Source organism: Scyliorhinus torazame, chromosome 4 (genome assembly GCF_047496885.1).
Source record: "Scyliorhinus torazame isolate Kashiwa2021f chromosome 4, sScyTor2.1, whole genome shotgun sequence".
Taxonomy (NCBI): domain Eukaryota; kingdom Metazoa; phylum Chordata; class Chondrichthyes; order Carcharhiniformes; family Scyliorhinidae; genus Scyliorhinus; species Scyliorhinus torazame.
The window spans coordinates 112,749,848-112,777,719 of record NC_092710.1 but is presented as its reverse complement, the minus strand read 5'-3'; the positions used below and the strand labels follow the sequence as shown (position 1 = coordinate 112,777,719).

The 27,872-nt window shown below is 46.6% G+C and overlaps 2 long non-coding RNA genes across 2 annotated transcripts in view; one reads left to right on the top strand and one right to left on the bottom strand.

The window, feature by feature from the left end:
- The first annotated feature begins 565 nt into the window (after positions 1-565).
- Positions 566-19,548, top strand: LOC140410422 (uncharacterized). The gene is made up of 3 exons (XR_011940645.1): positions 566-1,102; positions 15,276-15,376; positions 18,472-19,548. It is a non-coding gene; the product is annotated as an uncharacterized lncRNA (long non-coding RNA).
- Positions 19,549-22,968: 3,420 nt separating this feature from the next.
- LOC140410423 (uncharacterized) overlaps positions 22,969-27,872 on the bottom strand; it is a 110,922-nt gene continuing 106,018 nt past the window's right edge. The window contains exon 2 of the long non-coding RNA XR_011940646.1: positions 22,969-23,792. This is a non-coding gene — a long non-coding RNA (uncharacterized lncRNA). The remainder of the gene's footprint in view (positions 23,793-27,872) is intronic.

Below are 27,872 nucleotides of genomic sequence, written 5' to 3'. Positions count from 1 at the left end.
ATATTCGACAACCCCACGTTGAATGGGAAATCAAGGACTAGACAATGATGGCGTGTAAGACCCTCGCGTAACACTTGGCTTGGGTGAAATTGCAGATACTTTTTTTTTTAGACCGAACTTTGGCAGGTGTAAGCTTATTTTTCACCTTGCTGTTTGCAAAGTTTTTTTTCTGTCGACCTCCCCCTGTTTATTTTATTTATTTTGATGAAACTTCATGTCAACCGTAAGACCAAACAAAAGCCCCGACGGGGGCCGCTGGTGCAAGAGTGAATAGGAGAGTATTTGAGACTTGCAAGAGGGCAGGACACCGAGAGGAGGGCCCGCAGGAGAGCCGTCGGGGCGTGTTGTGTTTTGGAAAATCTATGTGTTTATCTTCACTGCACCTTCACCTGAGACAGTAATGGTGTTTCCACTATGACACCTACCGATAGAGAATTCGTGGGCTATAACAGTCGAAGCATTCAAAAAGGACGTTACACATGCTAGCTGAACAGGATAGAATGTGCAGGGTTAGGGGGAGGATGGCACTAAGTGAGGGGCCCGTGCAGACCCGATGGGTCTGCACTCTATAACAATTCAGTGAAAAGTAGCAACTTTCTTCCTGTGAACTCCAGCATTTATCAGACGCGACAATGTCCTTACCAATACCCAGGCTTGAGTGAAAGGTGAAGTGCACCATTCCACACTGAAACATTGGCAAGTCCAAACCGGCTCCTTGCGGAGTAGCAGCTGAGCATACAAACTCCAGCCAGAGACTTCAAAATAGATGCAAATTAACAGACCTAAATCACAACTGTGGAGGGTGCATTTTCACCTCCTGCAGCCGGCCATTTCGGTGTGGGGAGGGGAGGGGAGGGGGCTTTGCTTTGGGGAATAAGTTTGAGTTGATGTCGTGACTGAAAAAGAGTCAAAACGCCTTGGGTGTGTTTTTTGAATGAAGAGCGGAACCAGACAGGGACTGATAGAAACTCGTCAGAGCCCCGAGGCTGATTGTGTGTGTGCATACGACACCAACGCGTTATAATACACAGCAGTGGGGATGCGGAAGAGAGCAAGTTCCTGCATGAAAAGAGAATTGGAAAACCAGCTGTTCCTTGCCAAGGTATGTGGGCATGTTTTGAGGAGTTAGTTTATTTATCCTTGGTGCTTTGGAGATGTGAATTTCCTCTGGAACTTTGGCAGACAAAAACCCCATCCGCCTGGCTGTCAGCTCCCAGTTAATGACCGTCTCCTTACCGTACAGCAGCGCCTACATGAATAAATATTGGCTGGGGTTATGAAAGGCGCTACAATAATGCTTTTTTTTATTTTAGAAGGAAATTTCAAAATCCTCGTGTATTTTCCCTGTATATTAAAACCGATTCCAGGGAACATCACACCACTTACTGGATGGACACTGCTCCCATGGTTCCATCACTAAAACTTCAAATGGCACTAACGCAGTAAAGTCCACCCACACAAGTGTTGCACATTTACCATGATATTACTATACAATAATAAAACGATGCAGTGCAGGAGGAGGCTATCCTGCCCAACACATCTGGGTTGGCTCTTTGGGTTTTCACTCCATTGCTTCCCTTTTCCCGACAGTCTTGCATTTTTTTCAACTTTTCGAGCATTGATCCTATTACCTTTTGAAAGTTACTCCTAAATGTGCTTTTGAGGGAGCATCGCACCCCCTCCCTCCACACATACACACGTTCCTTTCTCCAACCATTTTAAAACTGCTACCCACTCCTGCCAGTGGAAATACTCCCTCCCCCCCCCCCCCCCCCCCCCACCTTCCTGCATCAAAACCACTCGTCAACACTACTTCCATTACATTTTCCCCTCCAAGGTGAACAACCCCAGCTCTGATCTCTACATAACTGAGGGTCCTCATTCCTGCTTTCCCTATGAATAACGAAAAGCAACCCCTCTCTCTGAACCCCCCCCCCCCCAAAAAAAACAAGAGAGAAAATAATCAGGCCATCAGGAAGTTCAAAGGATAATAATCATCTCTAAAGTGCGAGCATTGAAGGCGTGGTTAAATGGTAGCGTGAAGGAATTCCAAATGTCAGCTGCTTTGGAGCTGGGAGACCAGCGCTAATTTTATTAGTTGATGCAGTGCAACCAGGCAGAAAAACATATGCCCTTGCATTCCGGTACAAGAGATTACTGAGAGGATGGGGGAGGGGGTGGGCTCGGTACTAAACAAGGAATAGTAACTCATCTGTCCAGCTGGACAAACTATAATTAGATAAACGACTTGGCTTTGAACAACCATTCATCACCGCAGCTAACACCAAGAAAGGAATTTCTCTTCAGCTGCCGACTCGACTTTTTATTCTTTATATATCTGGGATTCGAGAAGAGGCCGATTGTGAAACAGAAATAATGATCCGTCTCTTTAAATTTCCTTGTAGCTGCCACAGACTCCGGGGTCTGCACTGCCTCATTCCCCGGAGCCACCCGGGCAAAGCAAAGGCTTCTTCCACCAGCTGACATTGGGCAGGGTGGCAGCGACACGTCGCAGTTGCCACGGTTACAGGGGATGCGGGGCAGTTTGCATGGCAGGATGATGAAATGCAAAAAAAAAAGGAAAACTGGCCGCCCCCGCCAATGCAAGTTTGTGCAAACGTAAGATCATTATTCCACAATAAAGGCATCCCGGGCTCCGCGAGCTACCGCTTTGATCCGAAGGGAAAATGTATATTTCAGCCACCCACACACACACCATCCCCCTCCCCAATTCTCTAATGTTTTTCACACTGACATTGTAGCATTATTCACCTACCAAGCCCCTTCCCCACACACACACCATTGGGAAATGTATTAACGCAATTTCACCCGGAGAGATGAGAGATGGAATGTTACAAGCGGGGAAACCAATCCTCTTTCTGCCTTCGCATTTCATCCTGTGACCCCTCTGGTTTTCAGAGCTATAAATATTTCTTGAAGTTATGCGTTAGCTCCTTTTTAAGTCGGCGATTATGGCCCAACTCGAAAAGGGAAAATAAACCACCCTGCTGCAAGCAACGTCAGTCGATTGGCTGGCCAGCATTCTTTTCAGTTGCTTATGTACAGGTTGTTCCTGTTATAAGATCCCTCTCGCCATTTAACCTCGAGGAGCCTTTCCTCTCGACATGTGGCATTTGCTGAGAAAGTCTTTTAGAACCCTCACAAATCGCTTAAAGGCAGGTTACACTTGGGTATGCATCAGCAGCCAGCACTGCCTTGCTGCCTCATTGAGCATGAGTTTAATCTTAAAGCAGCAATAAAAGCTGCGATTGTATTTTCCAATGCAACACATCTTTCTCTAAACCTTCAAGTTATATGAACTCATCTGGAACATTGATGCAAGGCGGTTGGATAATGGAACCTAAAATGAGGCCATTCTGCCCATGCAGTCTATCCTGTCATTTAATTTTTTCAAAATAAATTTAGAGTACCCAATTATTTTTTTCAATTAAGGGGCAATTTAGCGTGGTCAATTCACCTACCCTGCACATCTTTGTGTTATGGGGGTGAGACCCACGTAGACACGGGGAGAATGTGCAAACTCCACACGGACGGTGACTCGGGGCCAGGATCAAACCCGTGTCCTTGGTGCCGTGAGGCAGCAGTGTTAACCACTGTGCCACCATGCCACCCTTTCCTGCCATTTGATGAGACCCTGGCTGATTTGCTACTTCAAACTCAACCAGTATCCTTGTTTCTGCATTCCTTAATAATCTTACCCAAAAAGCCTAGCCATTTCTGCTTTGAAATGTTAATTCATCCACAGCCTTTTTTTTTGAGGGGAGGTGGGGTGCTGCGGGGAGAGGGTTCCAGATTTCCACTAGTCTTTGTGTGAAGAAAGTATGAAGGGCCCTTGCTCTGTCTGGACTGCCCCTCCTCCAGCGGAACTAGTTTCTCTCTTGTCTACCCCATCAAATCCTTTCATTATCTTAAACATCTCAACTGGATCACCCCTCAGTTTTCTTTACCCGAGGGAAGGCCAGTCTCATGCTGGTTAAAGCTGCACCACAGTCCAAGGAACAGGACACTGAACAGCCAACAACGGAAAGAAGCAAAATGGGATCATCTAATAACTGAGGTGGTACAAATCAGTAACATTGCCTTCCCAGAGATATACATATACAGTAAAAGTCAATTACCATCCTATTAGGCTCCTCTGTCCAATTTATCAATTAAAGAAATTTGCATTTTATCTCCCATTGACATTGGTGGAGAGAATTTTGCATTGGCCCCTTGATTTCACAAATTAATCATAGATAGATTGATACAGATGGAGGGCTATTGCTAAAAGATTGAGGTATAGAGAGAGATATTGTTAATAGAGGCTTTATTGGAAATAGAATGATCTTTTAAAAAAAATTTAGAGTACCCAATTATTTTTTCCCAATTGAGGGGCAATTTAGCATGGCCAATCCACCTAACCTGCACATCTTTGGTTTGTGGGGGTGAAACCCACGTAGACACGGGGAGAATGTGCAAACTCCACACAGACGGTGACCGGGGCCAGGATCAAACCTGGGACCTCGGCGGCGTGAGGCAGCAGTGCTAACCACTTGGCAACCGTGCCGCCCTGGAAATAGATTCATTTTGATGGAAAGACAGATATTGTTAGTAGATTGGTATAGGTGCAAACAGATTGATTGTAAAGAGAATGAAATTGATAGTAGAAGATAAGATGTTGTGGAAAACATGGGGATTATTAATGGGTACTATAGGTGAAAAAAGAACCAACTTCTTCTCAGATTCTCTGCTCTGCCCTAGGCCTGAACTCATGTTTTTCTTGTTTCTCCACTATCTCCTCTAGAGCCCTCTCCAAACTCATCGCATCCATGGGACATGTCTCCTGATGTCTTGACCCGATTCCCATTAATCTATTGACCACCCAACTGCCCTCCCCTGTCAGCTGATATTGGAAACAGTTATTTCTCTACAGACACTCTCTCCCGCTTTTTAAATCAACCCTCCCCTAAAGAAAACGCTTTTCAACCCACCTTTCCTCTGCAAAGGTTTTGAAGATGCTTCTGCTTTTCAGAGCCATGCCCAACTTTCTATGTTTAAATCCCTTCATCAGGTTTTTGCTTCTGTCATAATATCAAAATGGCTTTTATCAAAGTCACCAATTACATCCTATGTGACTGTAACAAAGATAAACTCCCCCACATTGACCTTTGACCTGCCAGCAGCCTTTGATGTGGTTGACTACACGGTCCTCGCCCAGTGCCCCTCCACTGTTGTCCAGCTGGGTGGGGATGCACTTGCCTGCTTCCATTCTTATCCATCAAGGCATAACCAGAGAATCACCTGCAACGGCTTCTGTTCCTGGTCCTCACCCTTGCGTTCATCTGATGAAAGATCGTCAACCTGAACCGTTAACTCCGTTTTACTGTCCACAGATGATACCTGATCTGCTGAGTATTTCCAACAATTGGTGCTTTTACTGTTTATGTCGACATACAAGTCAACCTTTCAAGCCTGGAAAAATCCCTCCAAAAATGGGGTTTGACTTATACACTGAGTATAAAAGCCAGTTTGGGGGGCAGCGCGGTGGCGCAGTGGTTGGCACTGTTGCCTCACGGCGCCGAGGTCCCAGGTTCGATCCCGGCTCTGGGTCACTGTCCATGTGGAATTTGCATATTCCTTCCGTGATTGCGTGGGTTTCTTCCAACAACCAAAGATGTGCAGGGTAGGTGAATTGGCCACGCTAAATTGCCCCTTAATTGGAAAAAATGAATTGGGTACTCTAAATTTGTTTTTAAAATAAATAAAAAAATAAAAGCCAGTTTGAAATGTTATCGGCATCCGAGGCAGATGGGTACATCTTAAGCTCCACTCGTCTTCGCAACACAGCCCATATATAGCCTGTTTGATCCCTTGTGCCTGGCTATAAGGTAAGTGCATTTGTGGGGTGAAAAATTGAGCTGAGCACAGCATATTGTGGCTGGAAAGGCGGTTGACTTATATGCCACATATATGTAAAAACATGATTGTTGGGGTTGATAAAATGGGGTTGCCTTACACACCAGATTGGCTTATACACTGCAATCTACAATATTTTGCTTTAGTTTTCTACACAATAGGTTGGATTAGATGGAAAGAGGGGGTATGACACTGTACACTCATTAGCATAAATGAACAGAGATGTTAATTACAGGACAAAAACAACCCATTTGGCCAACATGTCCATGTCAGTGTTGCGCATGAGTCTGCTTCCAACTACATCTAACCCTATCCACATATCCCACTATTCCGTTCTCCCTCTTATGTTTATCTAGCTACCCCTTGAATGCATCAATGATATTAACTTCAACTTTGCTGGTGAATTCCTTATTGGCTTTAATAGCAGCTATCTTACATTCATCGTACTTGTTTTGGTCTTATCTGCAAGTGGAAATGTCTACATCTACCCGATCAAACCGCTTCATCATCTTGAAGATTTCTATCAGGTCACACAGAGAGAAAAGTACCCCAATTTTTTGATAGGCATGACCTCAAGGTACTGTATTTTTACAGCAAATCTTTTTTTGCACCTACTCTGGTGTCTATATTTATTTCTAATTAGGCGATCAGAACTATTCACAGTATGCCAAGTGTGGTTTAATCGTCTGTCCAAGTTTAACATAACCATACTGCTTTTGAACACCATCCCTCTGGAATGTTTTTTCTCCACTCATTAACCTTTGTCACTACTTTTAATGATCTGTAATCTGTCCCCTTGATCACTGTATTCAGTTGCCTCATTTAGACTCAGTATCAAGTAGTCTATAGCCTCTTTATTGTTTAAATTTCATATTACCTTTTCTCATCATCTCCTTTATGGCTATGTATTTAATGTTTGTCTTTTTCTTTTGTTTTAATGTTGCCTTTATTTCTGGCATGCTATTTACTGGTTTGTTTGTTCTTGTTTTTTACTGGGATATATTTACCCTGGGTAATATTGACCACCGATTAATATGTTTCGCACTGCTGTTCTATTTCCTTGCTTGTCAATACATTTTTCCACTTTATTTTTCCTGAGCCACTTAAAATGAGCTTTTGTCAATTTATTACTTTGGTCTTTTCCTTACTGATGTCGTGCTTCATCTTTATCCTGAACCTTATTATGTGTGATGGCTATAGCCTCAAGAGACATCCTCAAAGTATCCCTGAAGTGGTCAAACCACCCACTAACTCATGGGAGACCCTAACCTGAGACCAGGGGAGGGCACGGAACAATGTAGAGATTTTATTGGGAATGCGCAGAGGTGAAGTCAAGGCATCGGAAGAGAAGCACAAACCTCCTCACAAACTGCCCATCCAACGCCCCCCCCCCCCCCCCCTCCCCAAGCAACACCTGCCCTGCATGTAGGGAGAGTCTGCAGATCACACATTGGACTCAACAGCCATCTCGGAACCCATTGAACTGGAGTGACAGCAAGTCACTCTCAATCTCGAGGGACTAAGAAGAAAAAGCCTTGATGTTCTCCTAAACTCTTCTTACCTTTTGGTTCATCACACATTATTAGATCCAGCAGCCACTCCCTCTTTAGTTGGGAAAAGACTGTGACATGGGACTGAAACGTTGCCAACAGTTGATGGAACTAAGCAGGCTCATTAGTCATCTTGTGTCAACAATGTGTAAAAACAAAATTGCATTTTGAAAGCACCTCTCACATCCCAAAATGCTTTACAGCCAATGACACCCTTTTGAAACACAACCATTGTCGTAATGGAGGGACTGTGGCAGCCAATTTACTGACAGCACGCTCCCATAAACAGCAAAATGATAATGGGCAGATCATCTGTTTCGGTGGTGTTGGTGAGGGGGATATCTAGTCGGGCACTAGAAATAACTCCCCCTTGCTGTTCTTTGACGTACTGCAAGGTTTTTTTTACATTGACCTGAGAGGACAGAGGGGCCTCGGTTGTGGAAATACAAAGTACAACCCTAGTGTGTCAGCCTAGATTATGTACTTGGGTCTTGAACTCACATTCCACTCTCAGAGGCAAGATTGCTGATCACTGAACCACAAGCTGACTACTGTTAAGCGCATGTTTTTCCTCTTACTGTTGGATCCAGGGATGTCCGCATTATCTTGGTCCACTTGGGGAGGGCAGCATATGAAGGCCCTTGGAAATGACCTGGGGTAAAAAAGCCACCTCCCTGACAGTTCTTGAAATCTCAACTCCATGGCCATGTACGCTTCATTCCATAGAATTAGCTGTTGCTATTTTTAGGCAGTTTAATCACTGTTGTTTGGAGACCTGGTAAATGATGGAGGGTGTGTTGTGGGGAAGAACGTGTGTGTGTACCTGGGCTGTGAGCATGAAAACCATCAGCAGCTTGCCCGCCAGCAGCAGAGTAAAACCATCGCTAAAAGTCATGACCTACAAAGAGGCTTGAATCAGCTTCTGTAACGTCTCTGCTTTCATCTCGGATTCTGGGAGTTACTCTCTCTCTCTCATGCGTGGCTCGAAGTCTGTAAAATGGAAATTAGGACGACGGCTCCACTGGGAGATGAGAGCGAGATTGTTTGTGCGCTGAATGATGTGCCTATGTGAGCTGTTGGCTGCCTGCCAAAGGCTGAGAGAGGCCCCTTTAGTCTAACAGGAAGGGCTTTGTGGAGTCATTATTTATGGTATGCAATGCTAGCATCAGCTGATGGGGCGCATTGATTAAGGTGACTAGCAAATAACAGTTAAGCATTTCAGCCCTGCTTCCCCAGCTAGCCTCTCAGGCAGTTATTCAGCAGGATCTGTGACAAGACTTGTACAGTTCTAGCTGCCATTTACATCACTTGTGCAAGGGAACACATGCTCCCCCCTCCCCGCCTGTCGAAGCAGTGCTTGCCTTTTGTCACAGGAGCTTCCAGGCAGAGCAGCCTGTCTGGTGATTCACCAGGGATTAAAGAAACACCGGGCTGTTTCCCCCCACACAGCCCAGCGTAGCTTCCTCTCGCAGCCTTCACCCAGGTCACAAAGGAAAGCTACATCCGCCACCCCCCCTCCTGACCGTCTAAAACTGCAGGGCCGTGCTGCCACACATCACTCGATTCACCAAGCACAAGAGTTTGGGAGATTGTTGGAAGGAGAGCGGAGGGGAGGAGGTGCTACCAGAAGAAATAAACATTCAAACAATGTCCCTGACTGAACGTTCAGACCGTCGCTGCCAGCCCAGGATTGCAAACGCCGGCTGGACGACACTCCGTGGAGGTTTCACCCACATGACTGACCTCTAACCCCCCTCCCCAACTCCAATCCGGTCAAGGAAAAACATGCTCAAAGAAAACCTTGAACAAAAAAGAACACCACAAAAACTTGGTCTTAAATCCCCCCCCCCCCCCCCCACACACACACAAATGATTTTCCTCCCGGTTTTCTTTAGTTTCAGAATTAAGTATCTCTGGCAAATTAATTATGAGTCCTTAGAGGCTCCAGGACACCCCTGGAGGGTTGGCACCCCATACAGTTAGGCACAAGGATGCCATCAACAGTGGTGTGCTAGAAATAACAAATGGAGTTGGGATGTAAAGAGGGCTATGGAAACTTGACTGTGTAGGCAATGGGTTACTGAGGTTAGACTTTGTTTGCTCTCTCTCTCTCACACACACACACACACACACTCATTCAGTTGGGCACTCAGCCACGATTGCTAAAGAATGTGGGCTGGCGTAAGCTCATTGTTGCTAGCATGTAAGCACATCTAGAATATTCCGTGCTCAAGCCTGTTCCGAATTAGTCAACTACAAGAATCGACTGACTCAGACTGGAAGAGAGGCTGTTTAAGGGTTCATTGAAGGAGTTCAAAACGTCAACTAGATATATTTTTTCTCTCTTCTCAATTTCATTTTTTAACTCACTGTAGCAATCTCTCAGGGACTGTTTGGAAAAAAAATGTATTTGTAATGTCAACTTATTCTCACTTCCTATTCTGAACTGTCGATTTGAAGAGAAACTGCCACATGAGTCACTAACCCCCTATATTGTTATTTATGGATTTAAAAACTGCGCATTCGCTTCTTGACATATTTGGCAATGGGAGTGGTTCAGTTTGCAGCCGTTTGAAACCCAGTTTCCATGTTTTGCTGAGTTACAGCTGTATTTCACCAAGAAAACCACCACAACTTCTTTTAACCACTTCCTTTCTTGCACAAACTGGTTGTGTCACAAAGCTTAGAGAGAAAGAGAGAGAGAAATATGCAACGCTTGTTTTTACAAGGAGATGGTGACAGAAAAGGTCATTTACTCAGTGCCATTTGAAATCGAGTCACTCAGCTGGCAGCATTCACTGTGTACATTTATGTCATTTATAAATTAACTAAATCAGCCAGCAAGGCCAAAACACACAGGAAAGGACAAGGTTACACTATAAACAAAACCCCTGGAGCAGGTGGTTTTGTCTGTGTTTGTAAGTGACACAGGGCATCAGATAAGCTCATTAGAACAAAGAAACAATAGAACCCCCGACAGTGCAGAAGGAGGCCGTTCGGCCCATCGCGTCTGCACCGACCCTCTGAAAGAGCACTCTAACTACCAGGCCCACTCGCCCTCCCTAAACCCGTAACTCCAGCTAACCTGCACATCCCTTTTTTGGGCAGCACGGTAGCACAAGTGGATAGCACTGTGGCTTCACAGCGCCAGGGTCCCAGGTTCGATTCCCCGCTGGGTCACTGTCTGTGCGGAGTCTGCACGTTCTCTGCGTGGGTTTCCTCCGGGTGCTCCGGTTTCCTCCCACAGTCCAAAGGTGTGCAGGTTAGGTGGATTGGCCATGCTAAATTGCCCTTAGTATCCAAAAAGGTTGGGAGGGGTTATTGGGTTACGGGGATAGGGTGGAAGTGAGGGCTTAAGTGGGTCGGTGCAGACTCGATGGGCCGAATGGCCTTCTGTACTGTATATTCTATGTTCTTATGCTCCCTGGATATCGAGGGGACTGCGGGAGGAAACCAGAGTACCCTGAGGAAACCCACGTAAACACGGGGAGAACGTACAAACTCCACACAGACAGTCACCCAAGCCAGCAATTGAACCCGGGTCCCTGGGGCTGTGAGGCAGCAGTGCTAACCACTGTGCCACCGTGCCATCCACCATGTACCATACCTTCCCATATTTATGTGACAAAGTGCTGAGGATCTATTCTTGAGGAACATTCACTTCTCACATCTTCAGCCTGCATTTTCTTTTGTAAAACCTGTGGCAATTGCAATACTTAACTTTCCGCACCAGCTTGGTTTTTAAGTTCTCATCCTTGTTATCAGGCCCTCCATTGCCTCAGCCTCCCTATCCCCTGTGAAATCTTTGTGTTTCCCCATTTCTGGCCTCTTGCACAACCCTGAATTTACTCACTTGACTGGCGATAGTCATGCTTTTAGCTCATTTTAAAAGGCTGCTTAAAACTCCTTCATTGACTGAGCCTGTGGGATTAGAAACTCACAACCCTCTGTGTGTCAGAGGCAGGAGTGCTACCTACTAAATCAGGGCTAACACTGGCTCAGTATAGCCTTTACCAGAATTACAGCAGGGTCTAGCCCATACCTCGCTGGCTGTCAAGTACTTTTGGAAGCCTTGAGGTCATTTAAGACCTTGTATAAATGCAAGTCTTTGTTTTGCACCTCATGTAAACAGATATTTGGAGGAAAAAACACTGTGGTAGTCGCTTCTGAGGTGAATGTAGTTAGGTATGTGCTGCAACAGTTTTAATATAACAGCTGACTCCTATGATGCCCCAGTTAGGAAAATAAATGTTAATTGCAGTGATGAAATTGTGCAGTCCGGCCGATTAAACCTAGGGGTTGCCAACCCTCCAGGATTGTCCTGGAGACTCCAGGAATGAATCCCCGGATACTGGTGCAAGTAAAAATGCAGGAGTAGAATTATTAGTACTTTAAAAAAAGGAGTGTTTTTCCCGTTTGCTTGTGCCGGATAGAAGTGTTAGATATTGGGCAGCATGGTGGTGCAGTGGGTAGCACTGTAGCCTCATGGTGCCGTGGTCCCAGATTCGACCCTGGCTCTGGGTCACTGTGGAGTTTGCACATTCTCCCCATGTTTGCGTGGGTTTCGCCCCCACAACCCAAAGATGTGCAGGGTAGGTGGATTGGCCACGCTAAATTGCCCCTTAATTGGAAAAAATGAATTGGGTACTCTAAATTTAAAAAAAAAGAAGTATCAAATACTGTTGGTAGGAGTGGAGAGAATGCTGGCTGACTGGGACAAGTTGAGTGGGCAGGGGGTTAAGCAATAAAACCTCCAGCAATATGTGCTACCAGAGTTGGTAACCCTACCTTGGCCAACCTTGAGCCTTTATAGACCAGCTAACCAGCCTGTCGCTGAATTTAAGGACCCTCACCATCATTCTGAGACAAGACCCTTCCTCCATGCTCAGGCTGCCGTTTGTGTTGAGAGTTTGCCCACCACATTGCATACCTGTCAAGGGGCGGCACGGTGGCACAGTGGTTAGCACTGCTGCCTCACAGCTCCAGGGCTCAATTCCAGCGTCAGGTGACTGTCTGTGTGGAGTTTGCTCTTTCTCCCCGTGTCTGCGTGGGTTTCCTCCGGGTGCTCGGGTTTCCTCCCACAGTCCAAAGATGTGCAGGTTAGGTGGATTGGCCATACTACAAAAGTGTTCCATCGTGTTCAAAGATGTGAAGGTTGGGTGGGGTTACGGGGACAGGGTGGGGGAGTGGCTGAATGGCCTCCTTCTGCACTGCAGGAGTTCTACGGTTCTTGGAGTTTTGAGTGGTCTTCTCTACTGAGCCTTCCCCTCTGCCAAGAGAGACCCAGCCTTGGCCATGATGCCAGTGCTCCTTTATCAGTTCGCTACTTCAGACACTCTCTTTCACTAAATTAAATTGAAGTTCAATCATTTCTTCTATACTAACTCCTCAAAGACCCTCCCAACAATGCTGCATAGAATGTGCAATACAGAAACAGGCCATTCAGCTCATCTGGCCCATGCCAGTTTTGATGTTCCACATGAGCCTCCTCCCATATTCATTTAACCCTGGCAATTAACTTTCTATTCCTTTCTCCCTCACGTCTTTATATCCAGTTCCCCTTAACTATGTCTGTACTTTTCGTCTCAATCACTCCATGTGGTAACAAGTTCCTCATTCTTAGCACTCTCAGGGTGAAGCCATTTCTCCTGAATTCCTTGTGGCTATCCTCTATTAATAGCAACTCCTTTTGGTCTCCTTCTCCAGTGGAAACATTCTCTCTACATCCACCTCATTTTAAAGACCCCTATCTCTCAGTTAACCCTTTTCTAGGGAAAAGAGCCCCACACTGTTCAGCCTTTCCAAGTTGGGCGTATTTAGACCATAAAACATAGGAGCAGAATTAGGTCATCAGCCCATCGCATCTGCTCCGCCATTCAATCATGGCTGATATATTTCTCATCCCCACTCTCCTTTTTTTTAATACATTTAGTGTATCCAATTGATTTTTTCCAATTAAAGGGTAATTTAGCGTGGCCAATCCACCTTCCTTGCACATCTTTGGGTTGTGGGGGCGAAACCCACACAAACACGGGGTGAATGTGCAAACTCCACACGGACAGTGACCCAGAGCCAGGATCGAACCTGGGACCTCGGCAACTTGAGGCAGCAATGCTAACCACTTGCACCACCGTGCTGCCCCCCACTCTCCTGCCTTCTCCCCATAACCCCTGATCCCCTTATTAATCAAGAACCTCTCTATCCCTGCCTTAAAGACACTCAGTGATTTGGCCTCCACAGTTTTCTGCGGCAAAGAGTTCCACAGATTCACCACCCTCTGGCTGAAGAAATTCCTCCTCCTCTGTTTTGATGGATCGTCCCTTTAGTCTGAGGCTGTGATAACACACAAATGGTCTAAATGTGTTCTAAACCCAGGTGTTTTTTTCTCCTTCCTTCAGTGTGGTTAATTTTTTCATCCATTTTGGAAAGAGCAGAATCCCTCAGCTCAGCACTGCCCTGGAGTGAGTTGTCCGTTAGCCTGTCCACCGTCATTACTTTGTAAAGCTTGGGTCAACGACAATCTAATGTAACTTTAGAATTGAACCCTTGCCACAGCAGTGTGATATAACAAGGCCATTTTGTGTGAGACTGCTGATCGGTGATTAATTAGATTTTGTCTTTTGTAACTGAACTAATCTAACGTCCACGCTCAAAACATGGCATTGGCTTAGAAAACTCTTCAACTGAACATAGAAGGAGTGTGCCTTTAGTGTCAAAGAAATAGAAGGACTTGCATTTTCACAACGCCTTTAAGTGGGGCCTGCGCTTTCAGTTATCCAGAGGGGCAAAGTCAGGTGCAGGTACACTTTGATAATTGTGATCCCAGGTGGAGTGCCAGTCTTCCAACACTCCTACGACTCGCTGCTAATTTCAAAGTGAGGGCCGGGGTTCGGGGAGGGGGGGTGGGGGAAGAGAGATGAGCCTGAAACCTGCACACTTCCAATTAACTGGGTGTTAAGCTCGTTTAAGAGCTTATTAATGAGCTGGACAGGGACAGAATCACATTTTCAAAGGTCAGAACTGGAAGAGTGAACGGTCTGTGCCTGTCGGGAGGAGAGCTTGAGGCCATTATTTAATGTTTTATTTAAAATCTCGAGACAAAAGTGGGGGAAGTTATGCTGAGGTGCTCCTGCAGTGTCTCAAAGTTCTCATCACCTGAGCAGTGGATTAAGTGCCTGATGGTTGAGCGTTTTGTCTCTTCTTTGTTCCATTCTGCAAGGCCACATCAAGCCCAGTTGCGACTGTCATCTGTCTTTGACAATCGCTCCTGAGCCAATTCCTACCTCCAGGGTAGTGCCTGGTGCCGTACAAATTGGATGCCATACTCACCTCCAGCCCACGGTGGCGCAATGGTCAGCGCTGCCGGCTCACGGGTGCCGAGGACCCAGGTTCAATCCCGGCCCTCCGGTCACTGTCCGTGTAGAGTTCACACATTCTCCCCATGTCTGTATGGGTCTCACCCCCACAACCCAAAGATGTGCAGGGTGGGTGAATTGGCCGCGCTAAATTGCCCCTTAATTGGAAAAAATAAACCCACCTCCAGCCCAATGACCTCCTTTGCATACTGAGAAAGTATCGCGTATGTCACACTGATGTGACGCTAAGCCGAGACCCCAAAATGATCCAGGTGTTGGGTTCCTGACTCCTGATTGAAAATACTGCCCAGGATTCCCCAGAGCACTCAATAGCCAATTAAGTACTTTTTGATGTGTAGTCACTTTTGTAATGTAGGAAATGCGTCGGCTAAGTTTTGCCCACAGTAAGATCCCATAAGCAGCAATGAGATAAACACCAAATAATCTGTTTTAGAGATGTTGCCTGAAGGATAAATACTGGCCTGGACACCAGGGAGAACACTGCTGCGGTTCTTCAAGATATTACCAATGGATCTTAAATGTTGACCTGAAAAGGTAAGCAGGGCTTTTGTGAGGGCCATCAAGAAGAATCCAGCATGACTTTGTAGAGTCAAACAGAAAGTAACTTCATTTACAACAGTATGTACACAGTACCAACAGTTCATAGCTAGTTCCCTTTCTAGCCGGCACAACACTGGTCAGCTCTATTTATACAGCTGCTCTGTTAATGATTGCCCCCTCCACCACATTGGGGAGCACATATTCCTCAAGGAACATGGGGTAATGGGGTAACCAAACCTGCTCCAGGACCTGGTGAAGCTCGCCATTAACAGGTCCAGGCAGCGGGCGATCGGGGGAGGGGGTCATCCAACCGAAATGCCTGTCCCTCTTCCGCGGCTTTATTCACGGCCGAGTGTCCCTGGAGAGGGAGCATGCGGTGTCCACGGGCACTCTTGAGGTCTTCCATGCCCGGCGGGCACTGCAGGGCTTGGATTGCTTTATCGCCCCTTCTTTTCATATTATGGTTTGATGTTGGTAAGCTTCCGTTGTGCTTTGTTTTTTTTGGGCAGTGCCCCTACCAGGAGCAGCCCCTTTTAATTTGTTCCTGAGTTAATTTCTGTTATTCTATTAAGTTATACTTAATGATGTAACCAATTCTCCCCAGCCAATAGGATCTGGGCAGGTTATAAAAAGGGCCTCGGTCTAACATTTCATTGAAAAGATAGTGGGCGGAATTCTCCATCCTGCCATCCTCCATCCATTCATCCATCCGTTCTCTGGCGAGGCGCACCCCCGCCGGCAGCCAGATCTTCTGTCCCGACAGCTGGTCATGGGGTATCCCATTGTGGCCACCCGCACACCGTTGGGAAATCTATGGGCGTGAGTGCATTGCCGACAAAGTGGAGGATCCCGCCGACGGAGAATCCCGACCAGTAACTCTGACAGTGCAGCATTCCACTGGGATTGAGATCCTGGATTATTTACTCAAATCGCTGGAGTGGAATTTGAACTCCTGAATTTATAATTCAGGGGGTATCTATGGCTGACAGGTCCAAGTTGTTCTGCTGGGGCTGGGGAAGGGGGAGGTGGAGATGTGTGGGTAGTCTCATTTCTCACCTCGCCTTAGACCCCAATTCTAATATCAGGTTATATTCACGTTGCAGCCTAAGACAACTCAAACAACTATTACATAATATCCTTCCAACCAATGGAGCAGAACTGCAGCCCAACATTCTACACTAGACTTGAGCCTAAGTCAATGTAATGTCCAGTCCTTCCAGAAGTTGGCCAGTGTAAAATGGAAAGGATTCCATCTCTTTTCATTTTTCCCTATTCTTGCTTAGCAAATACTTCTCCAGTTCCAATGAAATGAGGTTACAATCTATGTTTCAAAGAACAAAGAAAAGTACAGCCCAGGAACAGGCCCTTCGGCCCTCCAAGCCTTTTTCTGTGATAGGTTGCTCATTCCAAGCTTGCTCAACTGTCTGTGAAACTAATCTTCCCATTTAAGACCATAGAATTCCTACAATGCAGAAGGAGGCCATTCAGCCCATCAATTCTGCACCGGCCCTCTGAAAGAGCACCCCACCTATGCCCACTTTCCTGCCCTGTCCCCAGTTCCCCATCTAACCTGCACATCTTAAAAAAAAATTTTAGAGTACCCAATACATTTTTTTCCAATTAAGGGGCAATTTAGCGTGGCCAATCCACCTAACCTCCACATCTTTGGGTTGTGGGGGTGAAACCCACGCAAACACGGGGAGAATGTGCAAACTCCACATGGACAGTGACCCAGAGCCGGGATCGAACCTGGGACCTCGGCGCCGTGAGGCAGCAGGGCTAACCCATTGCGCCACTGTGCTGCCCGTTAACCTGCACATCTTTGGACACTAAAGAGCGACACGGTGACTCAGTGGTTAGCATTGCTGCCTACGGCAATGAGGATCCGGGTTCGATCCCGGCCCTGAGTCACTGTCCGTGTGGAGTTTGCACATTCTCCCCGTGTCTGCGTGAGTTTCACCCCCACAACCCAAAGACAAGCAGGTTGGGTGGATTGGCCATGCTAAATTGTCCCTTAATTGGAAAAAGAATAATTGGATACTCTAAATTTATTTTTAAAAATAATCTTTGCACACTAAGGGGCAATTTAGCATGGCCAATCCAACAAAGCTGCACGTCTTTGGGCTGTGTGGGCAGTACGGTGACGCAGTGGGTTAGCCCTGCAGCCTCACGGCGCCGAGGTCCCAGGTTCGATCCCGGCTCTGGGTCACTGTCCGTGTGGAGTTTGCACATTCTTCCCGTGTTTGCGTGGGTTTCGCCCCCACAACCCAAAGATGTGCAAGCTAGGTGGATTGGCCACGCTAAGTTGCCCCTTAATTGGAAAAAATGAATTGGGTACTCTAAATTTATTTAATAAATAAAATAAAAAATAAAAAATTATTGGGCTGTGGGAGGAAACCAGAGCATCCGGGGAAAACCCATGCAGACCCAGAGAAAATGTTCAAACTCCACACAGTGACCCAAGGCCAGACTCAAACCCAGGGCCATGGCACTGTGAGGCAGCAGTACTAACCACTGTGCCACTGTGCTGCCTATTTCTTTGAGAATCCTCAGACTGGACTCAAACACTTTTCATTCAATGAGTGGAAATCATCTTTCACTATTCATGGGAGCTTGCTGTGCACAAATTGACTGCCATGTTTCCTACATTACCACAGTGACTATATTTCAAAAAGTGCTCCATTGACGGCATGGGGTGTCCCGCAGTTGCGAAAGGTGCTATATAAATGCAAAGATCTTTATTTTTCTTCATTTACCGTATTCTTCATTTTGAAAACCGAGATTACAGCTCTCCATAACCTTCTTAAATCCAGTCGGGGGGAAAAAAAACACATTTCTTGAGCATTTCTTCAGAATGATAACGGCTCATTTCAGAGATCATCTTACAAAAACAACATGACGTTGTTTTATCATCCTTAATGTACCTCCCAGGATTATAGTCAGACAAAGGTTTGACACTGAATCACATAAGGTGCTATCAAGACAGAAAAGAGGTAGATTTTAAGGAATGCCTTACGGGAGGAGGGAGAGGCAGGGAATTCTAATGACTAATTGTTTTATAGTCTAATGTTCCTCCTATCGGTTTGCAGGAAGTGTATGGCAACCGTCTACCCTGTCTAAATTCATCATTAATGTGGAATTTGACTCGAATCACAACGCACACTGCAAATAGAAATTCAGGAAATACGGGCCTCCCAGCTTTGTTTCGTTACCACACTGCAACCACGTGAAGGATGTTGCTTTCGGTTTGTCTGTGGGACACTCGATAAACAACGTGGGTGTGACTCAACTCTGTGACTGATGGATGCCTGTAAACGTAGTGTTAAGTGAAACCCGGTCGTTTCCCAGCAGTACACAAGATTAAGGAGGTGATGGAATTGAGGTGTTTAAGATGATTCAAGAATTTGATCAGATAGCTTAGAGAGAAGCTATTTCCTTTTGTGACTGTACAATGGGGGAGCCAGGCTGTTCAGGGGGGATGGCAGGAAGCACACAAAGGGGAGTGGAAGTGTAGAACTCTCACTCACCCACCCCCCTCTGCCCATCCCTCCAAAAGGCTGCCGTTGGGGTCAGTTGAAATGTTCAACACTGAGCTTGAAAGGCTTTTTGTGATGCAGGCAAGGATGTTAAAAGTAATGCAGCCAAGATGGGCCAATGGAGTTAAGATACAAATTAGCCATGATCAGCGCAGGTGGATTGGCTATGCTAAATTGTCCCTTGTGTCCAAAAGGTTAGGTGGCGTTACAAGCATTGGGTGCCCTTTTGGAGGAGCGCTGTAGACTCGATGGGCCGAATGGGCTCCTTCTGCACTGCAGGGATTCCATGAACCAGTGATTAGCACTGTTGCTTCACAGCTCCAGGGTTCCATGTTCGATTCCCGGCTTGGGTCACTGTCTGTGTGGAGTCTGCACGTTCTCCCCGTGTCTGCGTGGGATTCCTCCCGGTGCTGCGGTTTCCTCCCACAAATCCGGAAAGACGTGCTGGGTGAATTGGACATTCTGAATTCTCCCTGTGTACCCGAACAGGTGCCAGATTGTGGCGACTAGGGGCTTTTCACAGTAACTTCATTGCAGTGTTAATGTACAGTAAGAAGTCTTACAACACCAGGTTAAAGTCCAACAGGTTTGTTTGTGTTAATGTAAGTCTACTTGTGACAATAAAGATTATTATATTATAACAAGCTGCTCTTATTGTATTCCTGCAATGAGACTAAAATGGAGTCTTGACTGTTTTACCCGGACCTTACTCTGAGAACTGATTGAGATGGGCAATTGCCAGTTCATGAATCAGACACTTAGAGCTGGACGGATGGCTTTAAAAATCAAACCTTTGGGAGGGTTGGGTTTGGGGGGGGGGGGGGGGGGGTGGTAGTGAAATATGTCGTAAGGGGATGTGCTTGTATATTCCATTCAGTCCCCAACAACCTCCCCCCCACCACTGCGCCCACTCCGCTCTCCCCAAATCCCCGCCACCTTTCACACCCCTCCCTTGCTTGACCAAATTACTAGTGCAGCTAGCATGTTCAGTCAGTGGATGTGTGTTAGCCCCTGTTCCTTTCAATAGTCCAGCTTGCTAGCTGGAGGCCTGCCGGGGAAGGACATCACTCTCGGCTGCTTTGTGCTTCGAATCGGAGGTGGCAGGCACCGGAAGGTTAAATCTAGGCGGGCATGAGGCACTGCTCCAGTAATGAGCTGAAGAGAACAGTGCCTGGCAGCCAGCCAGGCAGTAAAAGTGGAACACACTTGCGTCACTGTTTCCTTGGCAACGCAAGGCTCTTCAGAGAACTATCCCCTCTGGTTATTTGTTTCATGTTTTGATGTGTGTGATTCACACCATTAATGTTGAATGGGATTTCTAGCTGGTTCCACAGCCGCGAGTTGTCAACTTGGTTATTTGGGAAAAAAAGTCATTCTCTCAACAATATGCTTGTGGACATAATTCTGAGCAGCTGACAGCGCAGCTAAGTTCGCCTTCTGTGCTTCAGTGTGAATGGGAGCGTCAAAACAAAAGACTTGTGATATATTAGTGCTCAAAGGGCTGCACTTATATAGCGCCTTTGACATGGTGAAAACATCCCAAAGCTCTTCACAGGACACTATCAAACAAATTTGACACTGAGACATTGACTCGATGGGCCGAAGGGCCTCTTCTGCACTGTATTGTTCTGTGATTCTGTGTGAGATATTAGGGCAGGTGACTGAAGCTTTGATTCCAGAGGTAGGGTTCAAAGGAAAAGAAGGTGGGAAAGAGGCAGAGAGGTTCAGGGGTGCAATTCCTGAGCAAGATAGTTGAAAGCATGGCTGCTAGTGTTGGAGTGTTTGAAATGTGGAGTGTTTGGGCGGCACGGTAGCACAGTGGTTAGCACAATTGGTTCACAGCTCCAGGGTCCCAGGTTCGATTCCCGGCTTGGGTCACTGTCTGTGCGGAGTCTGCATGTTCTCCCCGTGTCTGCGTGGGTTTCCTCCGGGTGCTCCGGTTTCCTCCCACAGTCCAAAGATGTGCAGGTTAGGTGGATTGGCCATGCTAAATTGCCCTTAGTGTCCAAAATTGCCCTTCGTGTTGGGTGGGGTTACTGGGTTATGGGGATAGGGTGGAGGTGTGATCTTGGGTAGGGTGCTCTTTCCAAGAGCCGGTGCAGACTCGATGGGCCGAATGGCCTCCTTCTGCACTGTAGATTCTATGAATTCTATAAATTGGGATGTGCAAAAGGCAGTAATTGTAGAAGCACAGAGCTATCTGAGGACTGGAGGAGGTTAGCAGAGAGAGGGAGGGTTATACGGACTGGAGGAGGTTACAGAGAGAGGGAGGGTTGTAGGAGCTGGAGGAGGTGACAGGAAGAGGAAAGGTTGTCGTGCTGGTGGAGGTTACAGAGAGAGGGAGCCTTGTAGAAATGGAGCAGGTTGCAGAGAGAGGGAAGGTTATCGGTGCTGGCTGACAGAGAGATGGGTGGTTTTAGGAATTAGAGGTGGTTTCAGAGAGGGAAGGCTCTATGTTTGGAGGGGATTAGAGAGAGGGGGAAGGTTATAGGGCTGAAGAAGGTTACAGACAGAGGGAGGGTTGTGGTGCTAAATAGGTTACAAAGAGAGGGATGTTTGTATGGGCTGGAGGTGATTACAGAAGGAGGGGAATGTGATAGGGCTGGAGGAGGTTACAGAAAGAGGGGGAGGGTTGTTGGGGCTGCAGTTGGTTGCAGATGTAGGGCTGTAGGAACTGGAGGATATTACAGAGAATGAGGGAGGCGGTTACTGAGAGAGGTGAGGTTGTAGGGACTGGAAGAGTTTACAGAGAAGGAGGTTGAGGGGATGGAGGAGGTTACAGAGAGAGGGAGGGTTGTATTGGTTGGAGGAGGTTATGGAGAGAGGGAGGGTTGTAGGGGCTGGAGGAGGTTACAGAGAGAGAGAGGGTTGTAAGGGCTGGCGGAGGTTACACAGAGAGGGAAGGTTGTAGGGGATGGAGGAGGTTGCAGAGAAAGAGAGGATTGTAGGAGGCTGGAGGAGGTTACAGAGAGAGGGGATGTTGGCGGGATTAGAGGAGGTTACAGAGAGAGGTAGGGTTGTAGAGGCTAGAGGAGGTTACAGAGCGAGGGAGGGTTGTAGGGGATAGAGGAGGTTACAGAGAGAGAGAGGGTTGTAAGGGCTTGCGGAGGTTACACAGAGAGGGAAGGTTGTAGGGGATGGAGGAGGTTGCTGAGAAAGAGAGGATTGTAGGAGGCTGGAGGAGGTTACAGAGAGAGGGGATGTTGGCAGGATTAGAGGAGGTTACAGAGAGAGGTAGGGTTGTAGAGGCTAGAGGAGGTTACAGAGCGAGGGAGGGCTGTAGGGGATAGAGGAGGTTACAGAGAGAGGGAGGGTTGTAAGGGCTGGAGGAGGTTACAGAGCAAGGGAGGTTTGTAGGGGATAGAGGAGGTTACAGAGAAAATGAGAGTTGTCGGGGCTGGAGGAGGTTACAGAAAGGGTTGTGGTGGCTGGAGGATGTTACAGGGAGAGGGAGGGTTTTCGGGGCTGGAGGAAATTACAGAGAGAGGGAGTGTTGTAGGGGCTGGAGGAGGTTACAGAAAGAGTGAAGGTTGTAGGTGCTGGAGCAGGTTACAGAGAGAGGGAGGGTTGTAGGAAGTTACAGAGAGAAGGAGGGTTGTGTGCTGGAGGAGGTTACAGAGAGAGGGAGGGTTTGGGGGCTGGTGGAGGTTGCAGAGTGAGGGAGGGTTGTAGGGGTTGGAGGAAGTTACAGAGACAAGGAGGGTTGTGTGCTGGAGCAGATTACAGAGACAGGGAGGGCTGTAGGGGCTGGTGGAGGTTACAGAGATAGGGTGGAGGGAGCCACGCAGGTAAACAGATTGCAAGAATATTTCAAGGAAAATGCCTATCATTGGGATATATCTATATCTCTGAGGATTCTCAAAACAGTTGCCTGGTAGATTTGCAAACCTGAGGGAACCATTTTGAATGACACACTGGCAACTAGAGTTAAGCCTGGTCGTCATCTGAACAAGACCTGGGGATTTCCACTTCACAGAAATAACATCTAACCGCAAACCCACGCTCATTTTCCGAGTGTTGTTCTCAAATCATTGAACTTAAAAATACATGTAAATTCAATGTATTTATTCTGTGGACGTGTTCGCCGCTGACAAGGCTGGCATTTAGTGCTAATCCTTAGCTGCCCTGAGAAGGTGGAGGTGAAACCTCTTCCCAACATGCTGGTATGGTGTGACGAAGTAAGATGATGCGAGGCGGTTCGTAAGTAGCATAAACAAGAGCACGGACAGTTTGGGCTGAACTGCCTGTTTCTGTGCTAAACATTATGTCTAATTCTTCAACCGCTGCCTTGTGTGTGGTGAATTCCAGGATTTCGACTCATTGATGATGTATACATGTCCGACTTTTTGTTCTGTAAAGAATGACCCACATTTTGTGGTCAGGGGTGAAGCAATGGTGCTTTCTGGTCATCATGCTGACAACAGCCATGAGCTCCTCATAGACCTTTAAGGCTCAACCTGTGGTTTATGGAGATTATTTCTAGCTCAGCATCCTGTACAGGGAGGCCTAGGTGAGCCTCATCAACCAATCATACTGAAATATTGTCACTGAGACACGCAGAGTCCAAACAAGGAAATATTAATCAGAATATTGAATTCATTTCAAAATCACGTGCAGGAAAATCTTGATTACCCAATTGCTCCAAATATGGGAGGTGTTGCCTGAACAGTTGTGCCGGTTAACTGAGACGTAAAGTGAGTTCTACGTTTTCATCCAGTAAGAACCCTCCAGGATGATCTCACTGGTGTCGAAGTCTCGGGAGGTGAGGGAGCACACAGATCGAGTTAGCGGTGCGACTGCTACCTCAGAGCAATGTGAGGTTGAGACTGGAGCGAAGACAGACCACAAGCAACTGCTACTGATGATTTCAACATCTGCAATTGAAAAACAGACCAGGAATTCTATTTAATAGAGAATTCTGGTTGGTAGGTAGCCTGTTACGATCCCGGTTGATGGAAGAACCCAGAATGCAACCCTGCCTCAAACGACCACACCTTTTACTTTGTTTTTATAGCACATGAAGGAACAGGATCACAGGACCGCTAATTAGAAAACATTTACGAAACATGGAAAAATTGGATTATAATCCACAATAACTTCATTGCAGTGTTAATGTAAGCCTACTTGAGACAATGAAGATTATTATTGTTATTCCTTTATTCCCGTTCAGTTTAACAGGCACACACAGATTTAAAGATTAACATGGATTACAAAGTATATTTTAAGCTACACTGGTCTCATTGACACAAAGTTCCTTTTCAGCACACAAGATGACTGCGGGAAAATACACTCTCTGCTCTGAACCTTGAGTGAATCTTTGTGGATGTCTCCTCAGAATCCCCTCAGATGATTTTCACCTGAGAGTTTCCAAACTCCACTCCCAAAAAACGCACTTTGAAATTTCATCACGTAATTATTCTTTCCTGTAGCAGTTTGCATTCTGAAATCCAGACCAGGTTTTCCAAATGCCACTTTTAAACCGAGATTCCGCTCCACTTTAAAAAGTGAATCCAGTCCAAGATCTTACACCAACCCCTTTAGGATTTATTTATTTTGATTGCTGTGCAAATTGCTTTAACTCTCGATTCCCAGACTGTATTAAAATGGCATCAGGCATTGCTTTTCCTTAGAAGGCTGTTGTCCTACTTTAAATCTTCTTACTGCAATTGTCTCTTTAACTGAGAACATTTTGTTCACTCGACTTTGAATTCTTCAGAACAATATGTTGATCTCTGTTTTCTTAACTTCAGGTGTCTTAAATATTCTTTCTATCCCAATCCTCTAGTTATCTGGGCTGCAACTTGTACTTTAGGAAGTCTGCCTCTTTGCAGCCCCAATCCTGTCCAATCTTTCTTCTGGCAGGGTTATGAAATATCCCCTTCCCGATGTCCTGTCTCCAACTGCAATCAAATTAGCTGAACTAAAATTTAAACACTTCTCTGCCTTACAATGTCCCAGTTGCTAAGCAACACCCACATGCTGCTGGCTTATTTATTTATTCTCCAGCTCCTCAGAAACCGCGTTAGGGAACTGGAGCTGTAGCTGGATGAACTTCGGATCATTCGGGAGGCAGAGGTGGTCATAGATAGAAGCTTCAGGGATGTAGTTACTCCGAAGAATAAAGATAGATGGGTGACGGTGAGAGGGGCTGGGAGGAAGCAGTCAGTACAGGGATTCCCTGTGGTCGTTCCCCTTAGTAACAAGTATACCGCTTTGGATACTGGTGGGGGGGGACTTATCAGGAGTAAGCCATGGGGTACAGGTCTCTGGCACAGAGTCTGTCCCTGTTGCTCAGAAGGGAAGGGGGGAGAGGAGTAGAGCATTAGTCATTGGAGACTCCATAGTTCGGGGGATAGATAGGAGATTCTGTGGGAACGCGAGAGACTCGCGGTTGGTGTGTTGCCTCCCAGGTGCCAGGGTGCGTGATGTCTCAGATCGTGTTTTCAGGATCCTAAAGCAGGAGGGGGAGCAGCCCCAAGTCGTGGTCCACATTGGTACCAACGACATAGGTAGGAAAAGGGATAGGGATGTAAGGCAGGAATTCAGGGAGCTAGGGTGGGACCTTAGATCTAGGACAGAGTTATTATCTCTGGGTTGTTACCCGTGCCACGTGGTAGCGAGACGAGGAATAGGGAGAGAGGAGTTGAACACGAGGCTACAGGGATGGTGCAGGGGGGAGGGTTTCAGATTTCTGGATAATTGGGGCTCATTCTGGGGTCGGTGGGACCTCTACAAATGGGATGGTCTACACCTGGACCAGAGGGGTACCAATATTCTGGGGGGGAAATTTGCTAATGCTCTTCGGGAGGGTTTAAATTAATTCAGCAGGGGCGTGGGGACCTGAACTGTAGCTCCAGTATACAGGAGGTTGAGAGTAGTGAGGTCATGAGTAAGGTTTCAAAGTTGCAGGAGTGTACCCGCAGGCAGGAAGGTGGTTTAAAGTGTGTCTACTTCAATGGCAGGAGCATCCGGAATAAGGTGGGTGAACTTGCGGCATGGGTTGGTACCTGGGACTTCGATGTTGTGGCCATTTCGGAGACATGGATGGAGCAGGGGCAGGAATGGTTGTTGCAGGTGCCGGGGTTTAGATATTCAGTAAGCTCAGGGAAGGTGGTAAAAGAGGGGGAGGGGTTGCATTGTTAGTCAAGGACAGTATTACGGTGGCAGAAAGGACGTTTGATGAGGACTCATCTACATGAGGTAGTATGGGCTGTGGTTAGAAACAGGAAAGGAAAGGTCACCCTGTTAGGGGTTTTCTATAGGCCTCCGAAAAGTTCCAGAGATGTAGAGGAAAGGATTGCAAAGATGATTCTGGATAGGAGCGAAAGCAACAGGGTAGTTGTTATGCGGGACTTTAACTTTCCAAATATTGACTGGAAATGCTATAGTTCGAGTACTTTAGATGTGTCCGTTTCTGTCCAATGTGTGCAGGAGGGTTTCCTGACACAGTATGTAGAAAGGCCAACGAGAAGCGAGGCCATATTGGATTTGGTACTGGGTAATGAACCAGGACAGGTGTTAGATTTGGAGATAGGTGAGCACTTTGGTGATAGTAACTACAATTCGATTACGTTTACTTTAGTGATGGAAAGGGATAGGTATATACTGCAGGGCAAGAGTTATATCTGGGGGAAAGGCAATTATGATGCGATGAGGCAAGACTTAGGATGCATCGGATGGAGAGGAAAACTGCAGGGGGTGGGCACAATGGAAATGTGGAGCTTGTTCAAGGAACAGCTACTGCGTGTCCTTGATAAGTATGTACCTGTCAGGCAGGGAGGAAGCGGTCGAGCGAGGGAACCGTGGTTTACGAAAGCAGTCAAAACACTTGTCAAGAGGAAGAAGGAGGCTTATGTAAAGATGAGACATGAAGGTTCAGTTAGGGCTCTTGAGAGTTACAAGTTAGCTAGGAAGGACCTAAAGAGAGAGCTAAGAAGAGCCAGGAGGGGACATGAGAAGTCTTTGGCAGGTAGGATCAAGGATAACCCTAAAGCTTTCTATAGATATGTCAGGAATAAAAGAATGACTAGGGTAAGTGTAGGGCCAGTCAAGGACAGTAGTGGGAAGTTCTGCGTGGAGTCCGAGGAGGTAGGAGAGGTGCTAAATGAATATTTTTCGTCAGTATTCACACAGGAAAAAGACAATGTTGTCGCGGAGAATACTGAGATTCAGGCTACTAGACTAGAAGGGCTTGAGATTCATAAGGAGGAGGTGTTAGCAATTCTGGAAAGTGTGAAAATAGATAAGTACCCTGGGCCGGATGGGATTTATCCTAGGATTCTCTGGGAAGCTATGGAGGAGATTGCTGAGCCTTTGGCTTTGATCTTTAAGTCATCTTTGTCTACAGGAATAGTGCCAGAAGACTGGAGGACAGCAAATGTTGTCCCCTTGTTCAAGAAGGGGAGTAGAGACAACCCCGGTAACTATAGACCAGTGAGCCTTACTTCTGTTGTGGGCAAAATCTTGGAAAGGTTTATAAGAGATAGGATGTATAATCATCTGGAAAGGAATAATTTGATTAGCGATAGTCAACACGGTTTGGTGAAGGGTGGGTCGTGCCTCACAAACCTTGAGTTCTTTGAGAAGGTGACCAAACAGGTGGATGAGGGTAAAGCAGTTGATGTGGTGTATATGGATTTCAGTAAAGCGTTTGATAAGGTTCCCCACCGTAGGCTACTGCAGAAAATACGGAGGCATGGGATTCAGGGTGATTTAGCAGTTTGGATCAGAAATTGGCTAGCTGGAAGAAGGGTGGTGGTTGATGGGAAATGTTCAGACTGGAGTCCAGTTACTAGTGGTGTACCACAAGGATCTGTTTTGGGGCCACTGCTGTTTGTCATTTTTATAAATGACCTGGAGGAGGGTGTAGAAGGATGGGTGAGTAAATTTGCAGATGACACTAATGTCGGTGGAGTTGTGGACAGTGTGGAAGGATGTTACAAGTTACAGAGGGA